Here is a 27,600-nt window from a genome sequence, read left to right as displayed (position 1 = left end):
AGAGCTGTGCCCCGGCATACAGAGAGGGGTAATTCTGTGCAGTAAGCCATAAAACACTCTGTTAAACATTACCCTCTCAGGTCGTTCTGTTTAGCACAATAGTCAGCCCCCAAAACCCCTTCATTAAGGCCACACAGCAGACAAACACCTCAATGGTCAATTTTACTGAATTCTAAGCAATGGCTTACAAACACTGTCTGTAAGAACACCTTGAACTTGAGTACACTTTGGCAGGAGAGCAGAAAGGCATATCATGCAAGGAGTTATTTAAGATCTGTCTGCCCTTGTACCCACACCAATCAATACTGTAAGAGGATCAAAATTATAAAAGGGCAAATCCTCCCCAAATGCTTTACTATGTAACGTGCACATGCATAACCAGTTTAAATTTGCCAGATCCATTACTGCCTACGACTACTGTAACATGACCTAGTTTATCACTAACCCACGAGGCACCTCTGAAAGCAGCTGGATATTCCAGCCTCTTAAGGAGAGCGATCCATCAGAGAATGTTTACAAAGAGCAGTTCTCGACAAGAACACGATGGCACATGGCTCTAGGATTTATCCTGCCTTGCCCGTCTAAAAATACATTTTCAAGCACAGCTAATGACACATCACTGCAAGTTCTAAGTTTTGAAGATAAAAGACCGTCGATGCTTTCCTTACAAGGAACGAAAAAGAAGAAACAAGCAAAATTCCACGTCAAGTCCTCATAATAACGTTATTGTGTGATTGGGCCTCTTAAAGCCCAGGAGCTTCTGCACCTGAAGAGACCATAAAGATCTTGCAGATGAGGACGGGAGAGTTTTTCCTGAGACAGAACAACTTGCCCGGCACCACCCGTGGAGGCCAACTAGCACGTCCAGGTCCGGGCTGCTGCTGCAGAAACACAACCCTCGTGACCACCAGTGCTGGCTTTCTAACGAGCCCACGACCCGCTCGCCAGCCCGCTGGGTCCTCCCGGGCGGCACCCCGTCCTAGGTCCCAGGACAGGACTTGGCCGTGACGGCTGGCGCCTGCAGCATCTCCGCGCACACGGAGGGCGCCCGGGAATCCTTGCTGAGGGAACCCAGACAGCACTGTCCTTCCCTCCCGGCGCGGGGTCTCTTGCCACCAGGGCGGCACACGTCCTCCACGGACCAGCGAGCGAGGGGCCTGGGGGTCGACTAGCATCCCACTGCGCCCACCGGGCCCCTCCCTCTTACCCACACAGCCCCGATGGCGCCGTAACGGGGGTAAGGACTCTCACCACCCCCTCCAGGATGCACTCAGGCACCAACGCGCGCCTCGTTTGAAAGGCCATCACCAGCCTCGCGACGCACCCGCGGGGACCCTCCCTCCCAGCCCAAAGCAGTGGCCCAACCCTGGGGCTTCAGCGGGGCCTCGGGCAGCAGAACACGAAGCAGACTGGACACGTGCACAGGAGATTTTTCTTGGAGGACAGGGGCTCCCCTACAATTCGGGGATCTCAGGGCAGCGGCAGTTGGTGGAGTCCAAGACTAGGACTGTGGGGGCACGCCGCCCACAGAAGGCCCGGGGAGGAGGCGCCGGACTCAGGAGGCGAAGGCGGGTGGGCAGAGACGTGGGGAGGCGGGTCCTGGCCCCGGGGTCCACCCACCCAAAGACGCAGGCACGCGGAAACCCCAGAACCTCGCCTTTCCGTCCGCGTCAACGAGAGACAAGGAGCGGGCCCACCACTAACGACGTGCACGAGGCCCAGACCCGCCGCGCGCACGTCCGCGCAGGCGCACCGGCCGCCAGCGGGCAGCCAGCCCAGCGGGCAGCAGCCCCGCCCCCCGCCCCCCGCGGAGGGGCCTGACCACTCGGGAGTCTCAGGGATGTGCTTCCACCCACCCCGATCATCAGGGCTGCTCTCGGAATACAAAATAGCCTCGGGGCACAAATGGGGCCAGGATCTCAAGGGTGGACCATGCCCCCCAACCCCGAGTCCAAACGGACAGGTGGAACCAGAGGCGACAGTGTGGTAGGTGGCACCTCCTGCTGCCAGCTAGTAACAAAAACTGGGAGAAATCTGTCCCCACCTCCGGTTTGCACTCTTTTTCTAATAAACCCAGCAGCTCATGAAATGCAAGCGAAGGACTTGGCACCCTTACTATTTAGGGCCAGGGAGTCTAGATTCACGCAACCAGGGTCGAGCCGGGGGAGCCCACCCCAGGAGAGAAATTGCTGAAAAAGAGCTGCAGGGAAAATCGGAGCCCCACTTCCCAAACCACAGACTCTGTGTTCCATGACTGTCTTTGTTTACGAGGAATAATTATCTATTCCTTTGTTTTTCTGGAAATAACGGGGAGGGCAGGCATTGATTTTCAGGAGCTCCTGAATTCCTTGGTGATGTTTACAACAACATGGAACAGAGACGGGACCCTTTCCTGCTGGCACACCCGTCACCACCACCAAGGCCCCATATGCAGGGGTACAAGCGTCCCAGCTCCTCTGGCCCCCGGGGCTGCTTCCCGCCTCTCCGGGCCCCGGCCCCTCAAGAACAGGACTGTCTGTCTCCCTTGTGAGTGTGAGCGGACGAGGTCACTTGGGGCCTCCCCACCACTGAGGGGGCCAAAGGGGCCAGCCTCTCACCTGCCTGGGACACACACTGTTTGAGAAGCACTATTTAATGTGCCTTTGGAGAAAATCAGGGGGAGTCATCTATCCCACAGCTCCTGCAGTCATCAGAAATTCACTCTTAGGACAAAGATTTGCAGCCGTACATGTAAAATGAGACAGTGCAGGTCCAGTCCTCAGCCCAGTGCCTGGACCTCGTGGGCCCTCAGCACTTCCTTCTTCCTGTCCCAAATCCAAGATTCGGTGACAGTGGGAATGCTCAAGGTCAAAGTGCATGGAAACCAACTCCAGTCCCCGTCACCACCCAGGACTGGGTTCCGGGGCCTGAGTCCGAGGGCCACATCCCAGGTGTGGTCAGGCTGACGGCCATCGGATACCTGCTATGTGCCCACCTGGGCCAGCTCGGCCACCAGGCGGCGCTCACCCCTGGGCATCCGCACCTGCCTGTCAGGGCGCTGGCTCAGTCCCTGGTGGATGGTGATAGGCATGCCTCGGCTCCATCCTCCTCTGACCCTGGTCCAGTGATTTTCCCCAAATCCAGAGACAAAACATGCAAGTCCTCTCCTTCTACCCTATTTTCCATCATAACACCTTCCAGATTAAAATCGAACTCAGCATTTTCCTTCAGGCATCTCAATTGATTCTCCGAGTGTTTCTGACACAGAAGGGCTTTTCAGGATTCCCCGGCGAGCCTGCCATGGCCACACTGAGCCACCCGATTACTCCCACCCATGGCCACGCCAGGCACCGCATGGCATCCGCCCAGATTTCCATTTTTTCAAACCTGGAGACTCTGTACAAATTCAAATCAAACCATTTCATGACTTGCATCAAAGGACAAGGCACAGGACTCCTGGAGACATAGGAAGAAGCGTTCCCCCACCACACCTCTCCTGATCAGGAGCTGCAGGCCTGGCATCCTGAAGCCTCTAGAACACTCCTCCAGGTGGAAGCACAGCAGTTGTGACGGCACGAGTCCGCGCGTGTCCCCACGCACAGGGTGCAGAGAAGACGCACAGCCCCACTCCTAACAGACGGCCGACAGCCACAGCCCCTCCCCACGACGACGGGAACAGAAGCATCTCTGAGTCTGGCATTAGCTGACCGCACCACTGCTTCCTGCGCCGAGATGGCTCCTCCTGAAGGGGAAGGGGCAGCTACTGGCATCTCAGAAGCCCTCTACCCAAAAAGACCACCCGGCAGCAGCAAGCTGTGCAAATGTGCGCAGAAAGAGTCTCACATGCAAACTGACCACCTTCAAGCGCGCTCTCCCAGATAATAAAGTGACAGGACGCACCGCGCCCACCCGCGCCGAGCTCTGCAGAGCTGCTCACACAGCTGCCTCCCCAGGGAGAACGCTCCGAGAGCTTCGCTCTAATTCGCGCTATGACCCTTCGGTCCTAATAAAAAGGCGGCCAGAGGGCTTCACACTCAGGTATTCGTGCTCAGTTACCTTTCTACGCACCATCAGACCCCTTTTAACAGGTTTCCAGCTAAGCCAGGAGACGCGGTCCCACGCCAGGGTCAAAGTAACAACCGGTGCTTCGGCGCCCTCACCCCCAGGTCTGCGAGACGGAAGTCCGAGGGACCCAACAGATAGGAGTTCTGCCTGCACCAGACCTGACTTCCCGTGAACGTGGAAATGAAGTAACAAGGCCCCCTCCCCCGCCCCCCAAACGCGATGCTGGTTCTGTGAGGAGGAAGGGCTCCCTGGCCTCTCAGAGTCGAAATGATCGAACATCAGTATGAAGAGAATTACCTTCTTAAGGAAAAGTTTGCTTTTGCTTTCAAGAAATGAAGAAAGTGAAGTCAGTCAGAGAAAGAGAAATATCGTATGATATCAGGTACATGTGGAACCTAAAAAAAATGGCACAAATGAACTTATTTACAAAAGAGAAACAGACTCACAGACAAACCTGTGTTACCGAAGGGTAAAGGGTGGGGGAGGGATAAATCAGGAGTTCAGGACTTGCAGGCACTAACTACTGTATATAAAATGGATAAACAGCAAGGACGTACTGCGGAGCACAGGGAACTGCATTCAATAGCTTATAATAACCTACAGTGAAAAATATGGAAAAGAATATACACGTCTAACTGCATGACTATGCTGCCCACCAGAAACCAACACAACACTGTCAATCAGCTGGCCTTCAATTTAAAAACAGAAATAAACTGTTGCAAATGCGCAGGGCTTTTCCAGGCTCCGTGGATGTTTTCAGAGTAAATAAAAGCACCCCAAAGGCAGCCACCAGCAAAACCGCGCTGTTAGCAACCGAGGACGGTGGCTGCTGATCCGTGGGAGCGACGGCCGCAGGCGGAGAAGCCTGAACGCGGACAGGGGGGCTCAGCGCCGGGACAGGAGGAGGGGTCCACGTGCCTCGGCTCTAACCCCCCGGGACGCGCCGCGGATGCAGGCTGTTAGCCCGTCGCCAACAGAGCCCCGCTGCCGGGCTGTGCTCGCACGCTGTCCCCATGCACGTGGAGCCGCCCCAGAATCGCCAGGCCGGGGGTGGCTGCTTCCGGGCCGCGGGTCTCCGGGCAGCACCCGCACACCGCCCCCCAGCGTCGTCTATGCCAACAAAGCAGAGCGTCGGGCCGGGGGTCCGACTGGGGTGCACGGCCGCTCTCACCCCGGAAGGGCGCCCCGCAGATGCCCGGCGCGGGCTTGAACCCCAGCAAACGTCCTCTGCCGCCTGCAGGGAAGTGCCTCTGCTGCGTGAGCCGAAGGCCGTGCGCGGAAGTCTGTCTTCTGAACCGCAAATGCACATGGCCTTTCACAGGCGACAGAAGGCAGGCGGGGACCCCGGCAATTCCCCTTTCTTTCCGTGATCACGCAACGGGTCCGCGGCTCCAGGCTCGGGACCGGAACTCACGCACCAGCCCGCAGAACCGCCGCCTCTCCTGCAGGCGCGGAAGCAGGGGTGTGGCTGGGGGCTGGCAAGGCCTCTCCTGCACCCCATGGCTGGTCACTCCACTTGCGAAGAGGCTGAGAAGTTTCCTGTTCTTTCTTCCATTTTAAAGAAATTACTGAGCAGACATATCCTTTCAGATCTGAGATGGACTGTGGACCCCACAGGATGAGGCAGCTGGGCGATGAGAAAGGATGGCGTAGGCCGAGCACCCTCAGGGGTGCAGGGAGGCTCCACCTGCGTGTGAGGACGACGCCCCCTCGTGTACTAAGGGCCACCCCACCTTAGGGACTCTCCCAGGGGCCCTGGACCCCCCAGGACCAGGGCGGGGCGGCCCCAGCAGGACTGGGCTCTCCAAGTGCCCGGAGGTTTTAACTTATCTCACACTGATTCCCTGCTGGACGCCTTGTCTTCGACGTTGGGAGTTTTTAAAAATAAGCACGAACGTTTTCCTGACAGCTTTCGTTGACTGACCCTTTCAGAGTCACGTGTCCTCAGAGACAACGTCCTGCCCCGACTCCGCGGGCAAACAGGAGGAAGAAACAGATTTTACCCTTCAGCTGCGATTCTTTGGTCAAGGAAACGCAAAGGAGAAGGTCTTCTAAAACCTCTGTTTACTGTTTCCCTTGGGCCACAGGAGCCAGTCCACGTCCACGGGAGGCTCTGATGGCGCGATTTCCCGTGACCCGCAGGAGGAAAGCTCCCGACTCGGCCGGACGTGCAGTAGAGGGTTGGGCCTCAGGGCAGCCAGTGCCTTGGCAACCGGCAATTTGCACCTTGATTTGTAGACTCATTAAGCAATAAAAGACAGGGGAAGCAGAGCCGGAAAGGCCGCCAAGTAAAAGACAGGGGAAGCAGAGCCGGAAAGGCCGCCAAGTAAAAGACAGGGGAAGCAGAGCCGGAAAGGCCGCCAAGCACAAGTGTTAAAAGACTACCCGACCCCCGAAGTGATGTAACGGTGGAGCCTCCCCCTCTGTGGCCTTCCTTCCAAAATCCTCAGCCCAAGAGGAACCAAGCAGAGAAACCCAGACTGAGGCACAAACTACCAGACACCTGACTGGACCTCCTCGGAAGTAACAAGGCAGAGAAAAACAGAGGATCGAGGCACCGCCACAGCCTGGGGGAGGCTGGGGCGCGGGAGCAGCCAGATGCCGCGTGGCATCTCGGCGGGGGCAGAAAGGGACACTCGCGGGGACCGTCGAGCCCAACAGGGTCCCGAGTCCAGTCACCAGTGATGCACCAACACTGTTCCTACCAGCCTGACAACAGCACTGAAGCTCCTAGATGTCACATCGGGGGAGCCAGGTGAAGGGGGTGCCGGCAACTCTAGAATTATCCCAAACTTCAAAATAAAAACATTGCATTGCATGCTGGGCAGAAAACCATTTAATCACCCGTTAAAATCAAAATGGAACATTTTATTAGAGAGTGTACACTTTTACAAAAGCTGTCTCATTTAAATAAAACGCTGTTTATCTGCAAAAAAATTAAACAAAATTACAGAGAGAATAGAGAGGGACAGCGTATGAGAAGGAGAAGATACAGGCCCCTCAGAGCAAAGGAGGGTATGAGCGCCCCTGGTGTGGCACAGCCAACCACGCTACAGACCTGCCTCCGCGGAGCAGCGTGTGAGACCCCTGCAGCCAGGAGCATCTCACGTCAGAGACACAAAGACTCATGGGTTACAAAGTCCCCTGGCGCCAAGAAGGAGACCAAAGGGGCCAATCCCATGGGCCCCGCAGCAAACATGGGCACTGGGCGGACCAGGCAGGGGCCTTGGCCTGGATTTCCGAGGAGAAACTCAACCCAGAAGCCGGTTCAAGGTTCAAGCCCAGTGGAGGCTCAGAGGCGAGGCCCAGGCATCCAGAAAGTAGAACCTGTCAGAGGCAACCCTGGGTCCCGTGGACCACTGCCTGGAACCTCGGGCAGGGAGGCACCGAGTCTCCTGACACACAATTTAGGCAAAAGCAAACGTCTCCCACAGGCTCTCCCTGCCCAGCCAGATTCTAAGCGCCCCGGGTGCAGAGTGGCCGGTCTTCCTGCGGGGCTGCAGGTGACAACGTGGCTCAGGAGAGCTGTGAAGCCAAGCCCTGGTCCAGGTGTAGCTACTTCTGACTGCAGTCTTGAGAAAGACATGACACATCCGATCGATGGACAGTCTGAACCTCAAAAATCTTTTGCAATGTGCTTGGGCAGCCTCATTTTCAAAGCAGAAGTTTGGTAACTTCCTGCATTTGCAGACATGTTCAAACTGTAAGTACATTCAATTCCTGATCTTTCTGTTACCAGGGAAATGCATCTCCAGGGGTAAGAGAACCAGTGCGTCACAGCCCCTCAAGGCAGCCACGTGAAAAGTAAAAGGTATCAGAGTGCTGCTGACCGTGACTGGTCATTTCTACCTCCCTCTGTCCTGCCGGACAGCCTTCCCAGGAGGAAGTGGAGCCTATTCCAGACCTGTGCCTGGAGAATGAGGCAAGACCTAGAGTAGTTCTGGGATGGCCGTCAACACAGTCCAGCCCACGCCCACCTGCACACAGATGCCTCAGTGCCCCCACGGAGGATCAGGTAGCCTTTCAGACACACAGACGCACCTGGAAGAGAAGGTCTCCTGGAGCAGGTGTGACAAGATGAGTTGTTCTGATGGACCAGAAAGGTCAAGAAATAGGCAATCTAGTCTCTGCTTCCCGCTCTCACAGAAGTGTGTTCATTTAGCCGAAATCAGAGATACCCAAACTGAGACTAGCAGTGCCCAAAGTTTGTGACGGGGGCAGGCCCACATTCACTTAGTAGGAAAAACCACCACACTGGCTATATATGCAACACAGGCTCTCACTTGAGGGGAATAAATGGAAACGCTGACCCACCCTCCCCTGTTAACGATCTGGTTTGGTCCTCAAAGGGGGGCCTGGGGAACATGACCACATTTACCAGCCCTGCACATTTTATATGTCTCTCCAACCATAAAGGTCTCGAGCCATCAAAGCATAACACTGCTAAAAACAAGGACTGAAAGGGTGCTTCCCGGTCTCCAACCTCCTGTATTGGTTTAAAGACATTTCAAGTTCCTTCTTGAACAGTTTTTCTTTTTGTTTAATGGAGGGACTGGGGATTGAGCCCAGGACCTCGCGCATGCTAAGCACCGCTCTACCACTGGGCTATTAACTATCCCACTTTGAACAGTTTTTCTTAAATGAAGTTACAGTGTTTCCGTGTGTGTAGCTCTGTATGCCTGAATATAAATACCCAGCAAGTCAAGTCAGGGTGTGCTGCTCAGGTCAGGCAGGGTGTGCTCCAGTCCCCTCCACTGGGAGAGGTTGTGCCTCCTCCCGGCAAAATGTAAAACTAGTAAACCGTGCAGCACAGTGAGGTCACCAGCCCGAAATGACCCCCAAACTTATTATTATTAAGGATCTGCTGTCCTGTTTTTAGATTACTAAGAAAGCAGCACTCATTACCTCTTTATACATAGCGGGCTTTTTAAAAGTAAGTTTAGCACAGATCTGTGAATGCATGTGTTGTGCAGAGTGGACAGTTACAAGAACGTCCTCATAATTCCAGGTTACATATTTTCCCTTCTGCACTGAAATAACCAGAAACCTGGTAAGAGTTTCCACTACTGCATTTAGGGTAAAAATGCTTTCTTTCAATGTAAGAAGAAATTAAATAAAATTACTGCATTAGGCCAACAGAGGTGATCCACTTTTTAGACAAAAGGGATTTTGGTAACTTTCGTGTCCTGACCAGAAACTCTAACATTTTTAAAAATATAGTTTAATGTTGGGATTAAACAGAGACTTCGTTTTTGAGTTTCGTCTTCTTTTCTTCTCCAGCCCTGGAATCTCAAAGGGTAAACCACACTGTGCTCAAAAAATCAGGCAGAGTTGGCTCATGTTCCTCTCAAGTAAAATTCATTAATTAAAAACCAATGTAGGCCGTGAACTGCACATTTCAAAATTGTTAAAAGGGCAAATTTTACCTTATGTATATTTTACCACAATGAAAAATACAAAACAAAACAAAACAGAACAAAAACACATAGGTTTTAAAGGTTTAAAATCACTAAAAATGCTTTCATATTGTACTCTCTTAAAAATCATAACCCAAAATATAAATGAATAGTATTTACAGGCATCATGTCAATAACGATTGTTCAAAAGACAAGAAATATGTTACTCTAGAAAAAGTATTACCCTGAATGAGAATCAGACCTCCAGATGTCGGAAGTCATCAGTAGAATCCACCAACGGTTTAAAATCTTTTTTCTAGGCGAGGCAGCCAATTTTCATGCGCCGAATTTGGAGCAGCCTATTTGTGAATTTCTCTGTTACAGGTCAGGTTCTCTACTAGGGGTTCCCTGGGCCAGAAACTTACCAACAAAGTTTTCTCTTTTCTCCTCCCTCAATTTTAACTTAGCTCCAGAACAAATCAAAAGTTTGAAGAACACAATTCTAATTCGAGCACAGAAAGCAGAGTTCTATCAAGGGTCTATTTCCATCCAACACAAACATGCTTTAACAGTGACTCCGTTTGCACTAACTGCTTGAGAGCGTCCAAGTTCAGGATACTTCAGATGCAGCATTTAATTGACACTGGTGCTATGACCCTAGGGGCCCTTTTACCAATCGGCTGTGGAGTGCCCCGCTTCTTCCTGACTGGAAATTCCTATTCTGTTTTGTTCCGGTTCATTCTGAGAATTTTAATCCATTTCATTTTTTGGTTACAAATATGCTACAGCCGTCCTTGGCCAAAAGCACTAAAGTTCTGACTTAATTCACATTAAGAACTTCTGATCTATGATTTTATACAAACCCCACATACCTCAAGGCCTACCCTATCCTGGAGAATGTTTCCATAAAGTTCAATAAACTTGATTTTTTTAAGTCCTTTTATACTGTTTTTTCCTTTCTAAGTAATTTTCTTGAAAGAATTTTTGTAAGTTGATTAATTAAAAGACAACTTTCAGAGGTTTTATCCTACCCACACCAAAGACAGGGCCTACAGTAACTCTCACCACTCTGTCAGCCAGAAGAAATCAGAAACAGACAAAAACACTATTGCTGTTAAGAACTTTTAAAGAATCATTTTACAAGTATGCACAATGTACCGTCAGTTCAGAGGCTATGACAGTCATCCAGCCCTCAACCCCCTGGGCTCAGGTGGAAGGCATCCTCTGCCCCCAGTGTCCTGGCAGGAAAGGAGAGAGCGGCCTGCACCCACTCTGCCACCTGGCAAGGGACAGAGGCAAGCTCCACGCAGGGAGCTTTCCTGGGTCCCACCCCCTCCTCTGTAACGGGGTGCGTGGCCTCGGCACTTCTCTGGCCCTCATGTGCCCACGTGTGGAGTGAGGGCTTAGTAACGGGCAGGCTGTAACGCGCCCAATTCGGCGGGGTGGGAGTGCAGGGGAACCAAGAGTTTCTGGGACCTAGGAGACCCAGGCCATCACTGTCAAAATATTCCACGCAGGAGTGGTCAGCCCTCTTCCCAGAACATTCAGTGGCCACCTAGAATTGTATGATCTAACTGGGCACGAGGTCCCAGCCAGCGCAGGTGACACCACCAGTCTCAGGACGCTGGACCACAGGCCCCGTCTCGATGCAGCCTCTCCCGGGCCCGAACAGGAGGCCCAGGCCCCTCACCCCCATGTCCGCGCCGAGCCTCTGGCCTCCTCCTGGACAGGACCACCTGCCTGGTGAGGGCACCGCTGTCCAGCAGCCCCATCGCAGGAACCTGACACCATTCTGCACCTCCCTCCATCTCCCACCCCAGCCAGTACATCTCCACATCCCTGGATGCCACTCTCCAGTGTCACTCTCGGGTCCCTCGAGAAGTTCCAGGTCCTGGGAGAACCATCTCACCACCACTGGTCTGGCCTGAAGCGCCATCCTCCTTAAGTGGTCCCCTATCCAGTCCCCGGCTGGTGAGCCCCCACTGCAGACCACTGAAGGGTCACCCAGAACTCATCCCCTCACCACTGGTGAGAGCCCTCAGAATGCCCGGCTGCCTTTCAGACAGAGACCAGGGCCCTCAAGGTCACTAGCAGAGCTGTGACGATTTGCCCCAATGACCTCTCAGAGCACCTGCCACCCTCACACACACACACACACACGCACACGCGTGCCCCCACGCACACCTCAAAGCTCTGATCGTTGCCCCCTGCTGGATTCGCCGCCAGCATCCTCTCCGGCTCAGGGAACTAGCTCCCCCAGGACACTTGTCCTCACTGGCACCATCCTTTACAATCCATTCAGAAATGCAATCCAGTCAAACAAAAAATGACTCAAAGAACTCACAGGCAGAAAAAGTAAAAATGAAAAAAACCTGGTAACAACCACTAAACGCGATACCCAAAGACGCAAGTGTAAGTAGAATCAAGTCGAAGTAACTGGTCTATATGGAAACTCGCCATTGCTGCGTTTCTCACAACAGACTACAGGTAACGTAAAGTTCATCAATTAACAATAGCAGACTAAGACGACACCCAAAAAAGGACTTACAGCCCCACGTGGGGAGACGGGAGAGGTGAGAGGTGGAGGAAGCAGAGGAAGGTAACAAAAGCTCTCATTTCTTCACTCTTCCCCAAGAGGAAGTCCAATTATATTGTGACTGAACTCGATAGATTGAGAAACAGAGGTTTAAGCAAAAGTTATAAATATAACCACTAGGAGAACTGAAAACACTGGACTTTCTACCTACCTTCTGATTTCAAGGATTAAAGGCAAGGAACATAATTCATAGACCAATGATCAGAAAACCAAGTTTTTTTTAAAGGAAGAAAGCAAAAATAACATAATTTTTTTGATTAGGAAAGAAGACCTAATAAATCTGTTACCACAGAAATATAAATGGAATAAACTTATTTATTAAAAGACGCAATGACAGAAGCAAAAACTAAATCCAACTATTTGCCCTACAAAAGGCACCCAAAACCAAGAAACGCAGAAAAGTTGGACACATGGATAAAATATACCAGAAAAAATGCCAACAAAAACAAAAGTGAAAATAAAAAATCACTAAAAGTTTAAAATATGGTTTGAAAAGGCATTAAATTGCACAAGTCATGCGATAATTGTTAAGAGTAAAATTTAAAAATCGCAAAGAATAAAACTGTCCTACACGTTTAAGTCAAATAACATAAACAAAACACATAAACACCCCCGTGAGTACCTGGGGAGATCAAGCCAAGAGAACTTGGATGTGGGAGAATTAACAAATCTCTCTTAAGCGTGGCAGATTAAAGGGGCAAAAACAATAGTAGGAGACTAGAATTAAGAAGTAGGGCTTGTCTGCTACACAAGTACACAACCCAGTACACGGCAGCCCCCAGGGAGCCCTGCCCAGAGCTGGGCTTGGACAGCCCACAGGTCAGGACAGCGCGGGTCTCCTGAGCTCTGCGGTGCAGTGCAGGACACCCGCAATTAACAAGTGGGAGCAGGACCCCCCGACATGAGGTCAGCCATTGGGAAAACGTTCAGCTCCCCCAACCACTCCCGGGCCAGGAGACCATAGGGCAACCACAAAACTCCCCCGAAACTCCTCAGTGTCAAAATCTATGGGACACACAGAAAGCTAAAAGTATAACCAGCTGCAGTGGTTAAAAATAAAGAAAATATATACGTGAAACATTCAAATCGAAAAGTAACCAAAAAGAGAATTAAAACCCTTGCATTTGAAAAGGGAATCATAAATCAGGGAGAAAAAAACAGTAAAACTGTTAAGTAAATCAGTAACTGGCTCTGATAACCCCAATGAATGAGAAAAATGATGAGCTGGCTAATCAAATAATAATAATAACAATGTAATAATGATGACGATGATGGAGGGGCTAGTGGAGATGAGGTCTACCGACTACCAAGAGGAAAGTGAAGAAAATACAATGGTTTTCAAAACTCTACCTTAACAAATGCCATAATGTTGAAAGAAATGACTGATTGTCTAGTAAAATATGAATGTCCACAATTTATCCGGGAATCGACAGATAAAGTAACCCGAGCAATCATCATATCAGAAGTCAAACTGTTACACACGCCATCCCCTCGAGCGCACAAAGATCAGCCACAGCCACACGTCTTTTGAGAAACAACTTAGATGTAGGCTACTTGAATGTTTCTGGAGCCGAAAGAACTTACATGAAATGAAAGATATAAAAGAGATAAACAAAAAGGTATGTGCAACAAGCAACCGCAACCACAAGCATTTTGTCCTGATAAACAAAATGTTCTTACAAAGCAACAAATCATGAAGAACTCAGTGGAAAAACTGACCGAGTCAATGAACAGGTGGTTCACAGTAGAAATAAAAGAGCCGGCAAACTTCAGACGTACTCAGCATCGCAACGTAGCTTTAAATGTTTAAAGTACAATGAGGAATTTTCCCTATCAAGTTACCCAAGACTGAAAGGCTGATAACACCGAGTGCTGACCAAGAGGAAACCACAGGTCCCTGACTGCTGCGGGGGTGGGGGGGGGCGCGTTTTGACATCCTGTTGGGAAAATCGGCAATATCAATCCTTGAAAATGCCCCCTTTCTGCCAAAAAAATCCCCACAAGTGCACAGAACTGTGTATCGGAGAAGCTCACTGCACACTGGGAACTGGTAGTGACACAAATGCCCCCATGGGCACGAGTACGGAGCGGCTTCCTGGGGCCGACAACCAGCTGGCGAGGCCGGCCGCTCCCACAGAGTGGGCACACTGGGTCCTTGGAAAATCACAGAGCGGGTGTACGAACATCCACACTGCACACATCCCTTCAAAAGAGTCAGCGGTGAGGTTACATTACGAAGCTGCAGGGAAACTCACACAACAAGGCCCCACTTGAATGTTTAAAGTTTATACACATACGTTAAAAATCTAAGCGCATTCATTAAGCTCGTGTATTTAAATGCCCAGTGCCGTCACTGGCGCCCAGAAGGCACTCAGCAAACAGCAGCATGCATAAAACAAAACGGCATCCGTGTTGTGAAATGTCACACACGTTCCTTTTCCTCCAAATGCAGTTTCCTCTTTGGATTGTACATAACTTGATGGCAAAGATGACAGAGTCTCTGCCATCTATGAACTATGCATTTTGTATAATTACCTGAAAAGAAACCATTTAATTGACACAAGGGGAACATCACCCTAAGCATTTGGCTATAATTAAATTGCTCAAATATGTGGTTGAAAATCAATTCATGTATTAACACCATCCCTACCGCCTGTGTCTTAGGACCATTTTGTGAACTTCTCTGCAGCTTTTTTTTTTTTTTGCTTTTTTTTTTTTTTAATTAGAGGTGCTGGGGATCGAACCAAGTACCTTACCCATGCAGAGTACAAGCCCTACTACCTGCTATGTAACTCATTTGTGAACATTTCTGAGTACATCTTCCAGGTGAAGTACCGTGTCTATCTTCAACCCCTCCCACAAGAGAAACACAGCGTTAGACCTCGGGTACCAGCTGCCCATGTTCACTTCTGGTTTGGTAATTAAAATGCGTAGCTTCATATCAACTTCCTGGGATAGGGACATTCAGATCAACTCGCTGCCCTGCCAGCAAGTGGGACTCTTCAGAAGAAACAAAGTTACAGGAGAAAGGGAGAGGCAGCCCGCTGGGCTTGGCCGCTACAACTCCGCTCAATTAAAAATAGGACAGAGCTCAAATTCGTAGCTCCAACTTCAGACATCTTAAAGCGAATTAAACAAAGCGACTTTTAAATGAACAGGAAAGAAGTTCAGCCCTGAGTGATTAAATGGAAGCCCGCAGTCCTCTGTTTTCCACTAACTTCCAAAAGCAGTCACGGTTTGCCAAAGAAAGGGATGTTTTCATCAGAACCCTTTAATTTATTGTGATGCTGACGTCCCATCTGACTAGCAGATCCTGAGGCAAATGAATACCCATAAATCTCGCATGACTGCACAGAATCCACCTAAGCTCCTAAGCCCCCCCCCACCCAGATGCACGGCCAGCACGGGGTGACCGGCTCTGGGGCCGTCAATCACTTCCTAGATCAGGGCCTGCTTGTGAAACCTAACTCGTTGAGACGCATGTGAATTTGCAAAACTCCCCAAAGAATTTCAGATCCACACGCTAGGAAAATGGTGCTCCAAACACTGAAAGTTCTCATTTCTCCTTTAAAGAAATATCCCTTTGCCTAAACTAACACACTTGTCCAAGGCACTGTTCTGCTGAGCTGCTGAAACAGAAGAAAGATAAACAGCACTTTTTATCAGAGTTGAACCATGAAGATTTGGACTTTGTTATTCCACCTGAAAGATAGTCGATCTTATTTAAAAAAAAAAATGTCTGATAAGTTTTCTGAACACGGTACTGTGGTTCCACACTCGAGAGTAAACAGAATCCTAGTCTGTTTCAACACCATTTAATTATCAAAAGCAGCATTTCAGTGACTGACAGGGCAAGACATGGAACTTGACCCTCAGTCTAAATAATAAACTTGCGACCTGCACCTGCATTTACAGGCATGAAGAGCAGGGAAGCCCCAGAATGAGGAAGCAATTTAACTAGGTCTCACCTTGAAAATGTGACAAAACTGAACCACCAAATAGAATAGCCGTCTTGAGACACCTGGGGATAAAGACTAGCTTTGCACGGGCTCTGAAAATGGCAGGTTTTTGTGCCTACCTGTGGCAGGTAATAAGTACACTGACACAACGTGATTCTCCTGCAATTTTACACTTGTAAATGCCCTTCCGCCTGGCTGCCAACCCACCCCAAAGCAGCCTCGCCAGCACTCCAGAAATGGCCTGCTGTGAGGTCCGTGAGGACAGGGCCTCTGTGCCCCTCGCTGTAACTCCCTGCAGCACCAGAACAACATACGAATCATGCTCAAAAACCACAACTGACGTAAGAGAACAAAAATTCATTCCACTGCGTTTAACCCTCATCTCCTCAAAAGAAGCATCCTCTTAAATTTAGGGGGTTCATTTGCTTTGAGTTACTGACTATACTTCCCTCTGAGAAACAGCTTTTCTGAACCATTATTGTTACCCATTTGCAGGGAGGAAATCTTCATTTTTAGTCTTATTATTATATGTAAATGACCTACTTTCAAAAGCCTGATGAAATCCATTGGTTCCAGACCTATTCCAAGAAAAAGGAGCTTCTGCCTTTCCACGGGGCCCTCTGAAGCGAAAACCCCCAACGTCAGCACTTCCACGAGCTCTGATACAAGAGCTCAAAGTGTACTCAGTGCTCGTCCAACAGCTGTATTTCACATCTCCAGGACCTGGGAGTGGACGAGACAGTAACAAGTCCGTCCGTGGAGAATGTGGGGGAGGAGCCGAGCAGCCATCATCTCAGAAAAACACTCCAGTTCTCAGCACGGAGGGCTTGCTGCTGGTGCCCGGCCTTTACAGCAACAATGTACAAAGTAATAAATTAACCCTGCCAGTGCTTTTCACTCCAGGTATACCTCAAGCCCTCAAGCAAAGTTAACAGTATCTATATTTTGTAAATCTGCTTTTTCTACTGGGAGGTAAACAAAAACGTGGCCAATTATGATAAAAACAGGTTTAGGGCTTAATACGCTCAGCAGAAACATCTACCTAACTGAATTAGGCCACAACTCTTTTGTCAAATAAACAGAGGATTTTTTTTTTAATGTGCAAAAAATAGGAAGAACCAAATCCGTTTCTAAGCTGGATGTAAAATGTCTATGTTTACATGCTGGCTGTAAAATTACCACTGGATGAGACTGAATAAACTAGAACCACCACGACCTTCCCTCTGCTTTCTGAAGTTCTCGGGTGAGTGGCCTTTCCCTGGAATCCAGCCTGCTTTCCACTCCTCTCTCCCCGATGCACTGCGCCCTGCGCAACCCTGGCCCCAGGGGAAGGCTGGCGTCTCTCCCCATTTCACAGATGAACAAGTCAAGGCACACAGGCTCCACACCGGCCAGCAGTGACCACCACTGGGTGCTGGATGGGAAGCCACACTGCCATCCCTCCCTCCACATGAGTTACTGGATGCTACATCCCAGGTGGGGGCTTGGCTGCAGGGAACCCAGGAAGACACCAAGACAGGACGGCTCGTGGTTCGGAGCGTGCAAGGCCAATCTCCCAGGGCCTCAAGGAGAGGCAGACACTCTTGGGGTCAGGCCCCAGCCTCCCGGCCACCCAGCACACCCTTCAGTGTCCAGTGCCCCACTGCTGCCAACCCTGGCTCCCAGCCTGGATCCTGAGAGTGGTGAGAAAGAACTTTTTTCCCCGGCTAGTATTCAATGCAGGTATTTCCAAAGTATCATGTCTCCCCTTAGTACTTGTCTAAAACCAGCTGGACTTAGGGAGTGGAGACTCTGGACTCAACTTCAATCCTGGGTCAGGGATGACAGTGAAAGGTGCCCATATCTCAAGGCCACACCTGCCCCATCCTCCATGGTAGCCCAATGGGCCGAGGCCAAATCGGGTTGAGCCCTACGTGGAAAACACACGCTAGATCTCAAAGACTTCGTGTGAAACAAAGAGCAAGGGCCATCTCAGTAGTAATTTGTGTGTCATTTTTACATCTTCAAGTAACATTTTGGATGTATCGGGTTAAATGAAACACACTATGAACATTCATTTTACCCATGTCTTTAACCTTGTTTCACAGGCTCACTAGAAGCTCCTAAAATGACAGAAGCATTCTATTTCCCAAGCAACACTGTCCCCAGGGTGAGGGTCAGCATCCCACAGCCCAGGGCCCCAGGGCCAAGTGCAGCCTGCCCAACGCCTGTGCGGCTTGTGAGCTGAGATGGGTTTTTACATTCTTAAGTGCCTGGGAAGAAAAATCAAAGGGAGAATGGTATTTTGTGACTCGTGAAATTCTACGGAAGTCAAGTTTCGTTGTCCACAAATAAAGCTTATTTACTCGCTGGCGTGTTGTCTGTGGCTACTTCTGTAACTGTGACCAGGCAGAGTGGACAGGCTCCCACCGAGACATTTCGGCCCACAAAGCCCAAAATACTTGCTATCCAGCCCTTTAAAGAGCAAGCCTGCCGACCCCGCCCTAGAGGTCTGCCAAGAGAGGCCCCGGTCTCCCGAGCTCAGGCCCCTCTGAGGCTCTGCACAAACTCCCTAAGCCAACCTGGAGAAGAGGCAGCCGAGGTGGGAGGGGAACAGAGGGCCAGAGAGCCCAGGGCAGGCCGGGCCCCCCGACAGCCCCCAGCTGGCTGGACGGCTGGACGCTTCAAATCCTCAGACCACCCTCCAAACTTCTCCCTCCTGATGGATTACTCAAAACCTTCGCTCGGCTTCAGAGTGAGCACGCCATATACAGGCTCGGGCCCGAAAGGCTCAGGCAGCCAGTCCCAGCTCCGGGGACCCTGGACACAGGCTCCCGCTCCTCCTGGGGGGCCCGCCAGTAACTCCCGCCACCCAGAAAGGGCGAGGCGGCCAGGAGGAGGGACACTGGTCTTCCACAGCATTGTCTCCATCTCTCCAGTGACAATTCCAGACGGCTCGGACCAAGACCCAACAAACTCCCTGTGACCTCACCAGCAGGAGGAAGCGCAGAGACCCAAGGTGACCGCCCAGAGGACGGTCTACCCAGAGCGCCCAAGGTCCCTAACTGTGAGGGTCTCCGTGTCCTCCGGGGGGAACGGGGCTAAAATGACTTCTTGCCTCGTAACCGTGACGGGTACTAAGCCACACACCCAGAACGGCCGCCTGCGGGCGGGAAGTGAGCCTCCACAGGGCGCCTCCCAGCTGCTTCCCGGGGGGGCTGGTTACTCAGGCAAGCGCCGAACCTGGTTCAAGTCTGTAAGAAGCCACTGGTGACAAAAATTAAACTTCTGATACACAGTGGGAAACCATAAAGCTGGGATCACATTGTCACGGTGGTTCAAGTAACAGCTCTCAGTGCAGGACATTGTGTCCTGATGTCCTTGGGCCCCTGGGGTCAGAGCAGCTTCGAGGAACCAGCTTTGGGAAGCACTGCAGATCCGCCTTCAGAGTGCTGAAGGCTGTCCACATAAAAACACGCAGAAAAGGCCCAACACGCAAACCAGTGCGGCAGGTTTGCCTTAGGGCTACGGGCTGAGGAAGGCTCGTCTTCCCCAGGAGAACTGGTGGGCTCTGCCCTTACCACTGACTCGACAAATCAGTGGCCCTGTCTCGCCCTTTGTTTTAGCTGCTGGAAAGCTGAGACTCTCACCGTGGGTCCCAGGATACCCACCGAGAGCACACAACATCTGGGGTGTGCAGTCCTGTCTTCCCCGGTCGTGACTATCATTCCATTTCCTTGTTCCCCACTTTTACTTATGTTTTACTCTATATTTAATGTCTGACCTCAGGTGCACCTCATACCCTTTATGGAATGCAACGAGGTCAAACCAGCAAACTCTTCCTACCAACATACGAGGAATAGAGTTCAAATTTCCAGATTCTCCAACAAGCCTGCAGAAATTCTCACACGAGGGCATTCAGGATGATGTCCATGCACCGATTAAATAAATCTTTGCAACTTTTACTTTCACTGGTCATGACACAGTTTGAGAAACTTCCAGAAAGGCAGCCAGCTCCCTAGGACATGGTTTCAGGTAAATCATGAAAAAGCACTCAGCACTACTATCTTCTTTGGAAAAGGGAAAGCAGATTCTAAATTTGAGTCTCAGTTCACTGATTTCTCCTCTTAACCACTAGAAGGCTGGCGGTGTCTGCCCACATGGGAGACGTAAAGGAGACAGGTTTTCTAAGTGGCTCATGGGCAATGAAGGAAAATTCACGGCGCCCTGGCCCAGCTCCCAAATTCACCGGAGCAGGCGGAGGGGACGGACCTCCCAGATTCCATACAGTGTCCAGGAGCAGAACAGGACCCGGCCGGCCAGTCCCTGGGGATGCTGTGTGTGGTCACACGTCGGAACTGCCATCAGAGAGGAAAAACGGAAGGGTGGTCACACTGTGCTCAGATTGCTCCTCTCCCTCACTTCTTTCCTCTTCGTTGCCATCTTGTTGCCCTGCACCAGAGATATGTGGAGGGCAAGGTGCCCACCTGGCCCGGTCCCCATCTGGGCCTCCTCCCTGACCCACCCGGTCAGCAGCTCCTACTCAATCCCCAGGCCCTCTGGGCCTCAGCAGCACCTGCCCCATCGCGCTGAGAGCCTCGCAGGACACATGCCCTGCTCTCCACCGGAGCGCGCCCTTCCCCTCTGCTGTGGCTTCAGACAGGATGCCCATGAAAACCTGGGGGTCCATCACAGCCACCAATGGGCTTCAAGCACCCCTTTCCCCGCAATATCACGGTGGCTTTTTTCTTCTAGGACTTCGCCTCTTAGACTTGCTCTCTTATAAAAGTGCCCTTAGGGGGATGTTACCCTTAACCCTAACCTGCACCCTGGCCCCGCGCTGAGCTGGGAGCAGGTGCCAACAGCTGCCAGGTCTTGGGTGACAGGTTCCCCTTTCCCTCCTGGTCTGAGCGCTCTGACACCACAGTCACCTTTCAGGAGGACAGCCCGTCTGGTCCTCACAAGAGCAGGACAGCCCCGCCGAGAGATGCAAAAACTTAGTCAATATTTTTTCTTCTCTCTGGAGATCGAGCTAAAGGTCAGAAAGTGAAACTGAAGTGGGGCCCGATACTTCTGCCCCAAGTAGCCCGGCACCTGGTGGGGCCGCGCTCTGCGAAGCTCGCAGAGCCCCGTCGACAGCGCACCTTCTCGGCTCGCTCGTCCTGAAACCGGGCTGCGACCTCACCGGGTTCTGTGCGCCCAGCACGGCGTGCTGGGAAGGGCCTGGTCTGCGCGTCACAAAACCTGGGTCTGAGCCTGCTCCACCGCAGCGGCTGCGGCTGAACCCCTGACGCCCTCCGCATCTCAGCACCTGTGAAATGTCAGGGCTCACCCCCAGACCATCTCTCAGTCACCTGCCGTAACATGCATAACAACTCTCAACATTAACCTTTTTAAACAAGTCCAAATAGGAATCACAGAAACACAAAGAAAAGTAAATAATCACGAACAAAAGTGTTTTCCTTCGCAGTCTTTCTGTGGAATCAATTTAAAACTCCTGACAGACAGGAAAACCACACTCTGGAGCAGGAACCACATTAACCTGCTCAGGCCAGGAAGGTGCAGCTCAGTGAGCAGCCAAATGGTGCCTTTTTGGCCCCAAAGATCTAATGCACTTCCCAGAATGGTCTACTATTTCCATGGACACTGGGAAGCCTAATTTAATGACTGGCTGAAATGCATCCTCTAAACAGCCCCCCGAACATTTGTACGGGAACAAACATGGATCATAAATCTACTCCCACATGTACATAAAATCCCAAATTCTAAGCGCAGTAACTTTTCTTTTTAACCAGTCCCTACAGACACTTTAAAATGTGTGGCTATTAGGAAAATTAACCTTCCTCTCTAAAGTTCAAATTTTAAGCAGCCCATAATCTTTCATCAACCCAGAAAATAACTGATAAGCCAATCTTCCTGTAAAACCATTAACAGATTCTGCCTTTCTGTCACCAGGGTAATTTACTGAGGCCAATTTTAATCCAACCACTAAACCACTAATCCCATGACTCTACAGAACTGTCCCAAGTTTACGTTGCTAGGGCAAGTGTTTTCACATGAGGAATTCAGTTATTTACTCACAGTTACGCTTTTTAGGTTGGTGTTAGGCCTGAGATCGCCTTCCTGGCCTCCTGTTTTAAAAAGTCAAAAGCCATTTTTGAAATAAGGAAGCCACTGGAGCACGTGGGCTGAGCTGTACTCATCACAACAGCACTAATTCAAATTACACTCGGTGTGACTCAAAGGAACAAATTATCGTCATTGTGCTAATGGTCACGCTGAGGACACGGAAAGCTTCGGTGTGATGAATCTGAGTCTGGTGGGACGGTGATGATCAACGTGAAGGATGGTATTTTTTCAAACTGGCACCAAAAATCTTTTCTCCGGGTCACTGACGAGGCCAGTGTGAAGTATGTGTCCCCCAGAGCAGCCCCCACTCACACCGCGCCGAGTCTCTGCGCAGCGCCGCCCCCCCCGCGGGCGCCCACCTGTGCTTTACGGGCAAGACTCATCAGTGTGTATAAACTCCTTTACTTCCTTCTTTAAAACAAGAAGAACAGTATGATGAACGCTAATGAGACAAACCCAGCAGGACAGAGTATCCGGAGACACATTCGCCCTGGTGGGCAACGCCACGGCCACACGGGGCCTTAAAAACAGAGGCAGAATCTTCGGTGATGGTCACACCAATACCTTCCTGAGACGTGGCTGTAAGCAGCCACCCTTGTGATGAAATACACGTCTACGCAAAAATTCCTACGCGTGTAAACAAAACAAATTCTAAAGTGAAAACATCACAGTTCTGCCTCCAGATAATTCCAGGGGAGCAATACGAAAGTTTAAACCACAGAATGGGATCACCCTTCTGCTCACTGGTCGATCCATCCACTTAAAAAAAAAAAAACAACTAATTCTTTAAGGGAAAAAGATAAGTATCTTTTAGTTATAGGTTAGTCACCAGAACATTCAGGCACTGAACAACGCAAGCCCTTTCTTACAGCCTAAACCTCAGCCTGTTTGCAAACAGCCTGAGTTCGAACCACTCACGTTGGGCTGTTTCCCTGGATTAACACCATCAGCCAACATTTCATTTCAAACTATGCCCCTCAAAAGTGATTTCAGGGAAAAAAAAAAAAAAAGTGACACCTGCTCATGGCTCTTGAATGTCAGCAGAAGGAGAAGCCACAGAGGACAGAGCTGGTGTCCCCACACAACTCTGCACACGCCCCTCACCAGCCTGACTTTCAAAGAACATTCTGGAATGCTGAAAGGACTCAGTGCCTCACGCTGCCCGGGTCAGCCTGAGCGACGCAGGTTAAACAGTGCCATATGGCAAACACAGACACATGCACCCTTTTCCGAAACAAAGAGCAAAAATTTGTCCACAACGACCCTTTACTTTTCGTGGAAAAAGTTGAAGAGGAGAGGGCTTTTCAAGGGAGGCCGTTATGCTGGGGAAAAAAGGGCTTTTTAAAAATTCTTGGTGGCTAAGAATAAAATCAGAGTTTCAACAGAGAACCTCAATTTTTCAGAATCTCCCTTCAACTATGTTCTGAAAGCTAACACCACATGTTGGCCTACGCTCACCATCCCCTAAATGAGCAAAAAAAACACCAGGACAGCTGCACGGGGAAGGCCGAGCTGACAAGAGCAGTTCCCCGGGGGTCAGGGACAGCGAGAGACACGTCTACCTGTTTCTGAAGGAATAAAACGCCCGATTACTTTCGTCTTGAAAAAAAAGGAAAAAATCTTAGTATCTTGTCACCCTTTCAATACTCCACTGAGGACGTGTCTGAACGTCACAGTCACAAGTAACGCATTTCTCCTAAAGTAAATTTTCAGAACGTGACGACTCGATTCAATTCCTGACCACAAAACATCAGCAACAAAACAGGAAGAAGACCCAGAAAGGAAATTGCCCGGAAGGAACACACACGTGAGACACGCAGTGAACATACCTCCCCTGATGCAGCTGCCTTTTCGATCTCTTTTTTCTGCACTTGGGGTGGTGCTGTACTCACCCTCTTGCACGTACATTCACATGTTTGGGTTCTAAAAATCACTGCATCTCTAATTACTTGTGCTCTGTAATTTTTAGTAGCAGTTGAACTGGAGACTAAAGGCCAGATCCTTTTTGGAAAACTACTTTTAAGGAACGTGGAAAGCCACAAATTGCACTTCTTTACAATTCCAGTGTATGGCGCTGGAAAACCCTTCATTCTGGACGTAAATACGACAGCCAGCTCCAGCTCTGCAAAGAAAAGCTTCAGCTGTTCAAATCACGTGTAGCCAGATGCAAGGGATAAAGAACACACGAAAGAGACAGTTGCAACTGCTCATTTTTACCAGTCCATCCAAAATATACTCGATATACCTTAGCAGACAGTATAAATTCCAAATGCGAGCCGAGCAGGCACACCACCTGCATATATATGTCCTTGCGGCTAATTAAGTGACAACCCTAAAATAGTCTTCTCCTGGAGAAAACTAATTTTAAAATAAAAATGCTCTTTAAAGAATTGGATGAGACATTCTGAACGTATAGTGAAAGTTTTTCTTCTTCCCATAAGTTAATTGTATTAATAACTTCTGTATAAAGAAACATTTGATGTGATTCCTTTCTTCAAACGAGCCTGTGACAATTTGCCAATATTTCTTAAAACCGTCAGATATTCAGAGCTCGAAGCCAAGGATGAAGCGCCCCACCATAAATCACTCCCCCTCGCTCTGGTGAGAGAGGTGGGGGGGGGGTCTCAATTCACTCAGGGCAGAGGTCACCCCTCCATCAAAGAGAAACGGCCTACCTCCCCCACCCAAACTCAGCTGCTCCTGGATCCAGAGAGAACCGAGGCCAAGGCTTGAACCTGAAAAATGCTGTCACTCGTGTGGCCCACAGGCACATTCAAACCCTTAACAGGCTGCTGCCAACATACTGTTAGCTGTTGGATGGAAAAGGGTGGGGGTAACAGTCCCAAGGGGAAGACAGGAGGGAGAGCAGGGCCACAACCCCCGGTGTGACTCATGCCACCACCAAGTTCCAGGCCCAACGCAGAACAAGAGTGGAATCACTGCTGGTACCCGAACTCCAGGGCCAACTGAATGGCGGACAAGGAGGCATACCTGCATTCCACAGCCCAGCTGCTCCATCCTGCTATCTGAGAGCTGGCATCTGCCTTCTGAAAGCTCCATCCTGCTGTCTGTCTCCATACCACGCACGGAGACCTGTTCCAGACACCCCCGATCAGACTCCAGAACAAATCCACACCGACACCGCTATGCACTTGGAAAACGCAAATCCAAAGGTGACGTGGTCTCCTACCAGCAGAGTAAGAGCCTGGGAGCTAAAGACAGTGGCACAAGTAACTCTCCGTGTTTAGACATGAATAATTCTGGAGGAGGAGTTCAGAGGTGCCCAGCGCTAAGGAGGCCAAGGCCGGGCCGTGTGCTGGGTGCTGGCTCCGTGGTCAGCGTCAGGACAGTGACAGGAGCAAGCAGCACCCCGGAGGGCCAGGGCCGCACAGCCCACAGGCCCACGAGCTTTCTCTGGGACCGCATTCAGGAAGAAGAGAGTTAATTGGACTTTTCCCACAGCCTCCAGAACTTTTGAGGAGGAGGGGTTAGAACAGCAAAGAGATGCATTTTTGAAAGGATTGTGTCAGAGTAATTCCATCCAAGTGCTGAAATGTATAAACATCTCCCGCACGTAAGACGTGTAAGACGTCTGCTCTTGAAGGAATGTTGCCTCTGCGTTCAAATACGTGTAACACAGATATCTAATCAAACACATTCCACCTTCTTAGGCCATTTCTACTACTTCTGCTTAAATTTATGCCTACCACTGAGGAAGCTGAGATGTCTCCAGCTAAATGTGGCCGTCAAACACCAACGAAAAAGTTATCTGTTCCCTGCACAAAAGAGTTGCTCTATTCAGTGAGAAATCCAGTTACATTACAAGCAAAATACCACTTTTAATTATATAATTAACGCCAATGTTGAAAGTGGAATAAAAACCAAAACAGTGTAATGTCTTGAACATTCAAAAAGAGCATACTATAAAAGGAAAGCACACACGTTTGCACAAGCTCCTTCCTGCTGATTGTAGTCACCTTCTATTTCAGTTTCCTATTTCTATGCCATTAAGGTATAATGCAGTTGAAACTCTGAACACAATCTCCCATCAGACTTACAGCCATTCCCGTTCTCTTTAAAAGATTCCTTCTAGTAAATTATGAATAAGACCAATACACAGCCTAAAAAGTGAATAAATAAAAATCCACAACCACCCAATAAGCTGAGTCCTGATTTTTCAAGTACAACCCATGACTAAACCCTGCTGAGACGCCTCGGTCACATTATCACTCTTCCCTGGGCAGGAAGGCTGAGAACCATCTGTTAGCGTTTACCTCACTTAGAGTTATTCTTTAAAGTCTCCTTTTCTTTCTCACATAACTGCTGCTAAACTTAATCTCCACATCAAATGCTCCACCTATAAGACTCCAACATCTCCACGTGGGAGCAAGTAAGGAAAAGGAAGTTAAAGTTTAATTCATGGAAGTGGAGACAAGGTGATTTTAGCACCGACTTGTTTTCAAAAACATCTCTCATTCTATTCACTCCGTGTTGGTCTCTGGGACAATATTTTATGAAGTTAGAAACCTATGACTTCAGAGTCCCAAGAAAACTTTAACCTCTAAATGAGTCAACTTTGAAGATCCTTTACAAATAACAATGGCGTTAACACTGAGGATGTCAAGTACTCTCGGGTCATCAGCCACGAACATCAGTTACACATCCAAAAGCTGCAGTTCTTGATCCAGCATGTTTCAGCACACTAAGCCATTGGGAAAGAGGACCCTGACAAACAAAAGCTTTCAGAAATAAAACTAAGCAAAACCCCTGTCTCCTCCCACTGTTGAGTCCTGTACCCACGGAAGGCACTCCTTGGCTACTATGTTTCATTTCAGAGACACTCCCACTTCTCTTGGTTAGCTTTACTGCACACCCCTCGGGGTTATTACTTGTTTTGGAATGTTAATGCACTCTTAATGTTTCAGGGTATTCAAATTAGCAAGTTTAACAAAACCAAGCCATCAGACACAGTGCGTTTGTATCTTAAGACACCAGAATCCCAATTCCACGACCAAAACGCTGGAGTCGGAGCTCAGTTTCTCCCAGGGCCCATTCAGGACAGCTTGGGAGTCGCTCTTGTGAAACTAAGTTTGTCCTTGTTCAGACACCCAACCCTCAGACCCAGGCAACGCCGGCCACCCTCCAATTTTACACAGAGGAGTAAAAGTCTCCGATTCATGCGCAGCAGGGGCATGTGGTATGTTTAATTCTGGCCGGTCTGTGTCAATATAAATAACACAGCTATTTTGACGCCACAATCAAAGAATGCAAGGGAAAGTGAAGGAGGAACAAACAAATGATAAAATGAGCTCTTTTTTGGCGGCAGTAAAAAGTATCCCATCAAATAGCACGCATGCCGAGTTCCTTAAAGTAGCACTTACATTCCTAAACCAAAATACTGCAATCTTATTAATAGGGCGGCACGAAAAATGATCTGGAGACGACCCTGTTAGGAGAACCCCACCCCGGCTTCCCCTCCAGGCAGCCCTTTAATGGC

The 27,600-nt window shown here is 49.8% G+C and overlaps 1 protein-coding gene across 6 annotated transcripts in view; it reads right to left on the bottom strand.

Annotated features, from left to right (window-relative positions):
- Positions 1–27,600, bottom strand: part of ZNF516 (zinc finger protein 516) — a 96,988-nt gene that overhangs the window by 64,475 nt on the left and 4,913 nt on the right. The gene's annotated exons all lie outside the window — the stretch shown is intronic.

The sequence above is a fragment of the Camelus ferus genome, chromosome 30 (assembly GCF_009834535.1).
Source record: "Camelus ferus isolate YT-003-E chromosome 30, BCGSAC_Cfer_1.0, whole genome shotgun sequence".
Taxonomy (NCBI): domain Eukaryota; kingdom Metazoa; phylum Chordata; class Mammalia; order Artiodactyla; family Camelidae; genus Camelus; species Camelus ferus.
The sequence above is the reverse complement of the archived record's forward strand: the minus strand, read 5'-3'. Positions and strand labels throughout refer to the sequence as shown.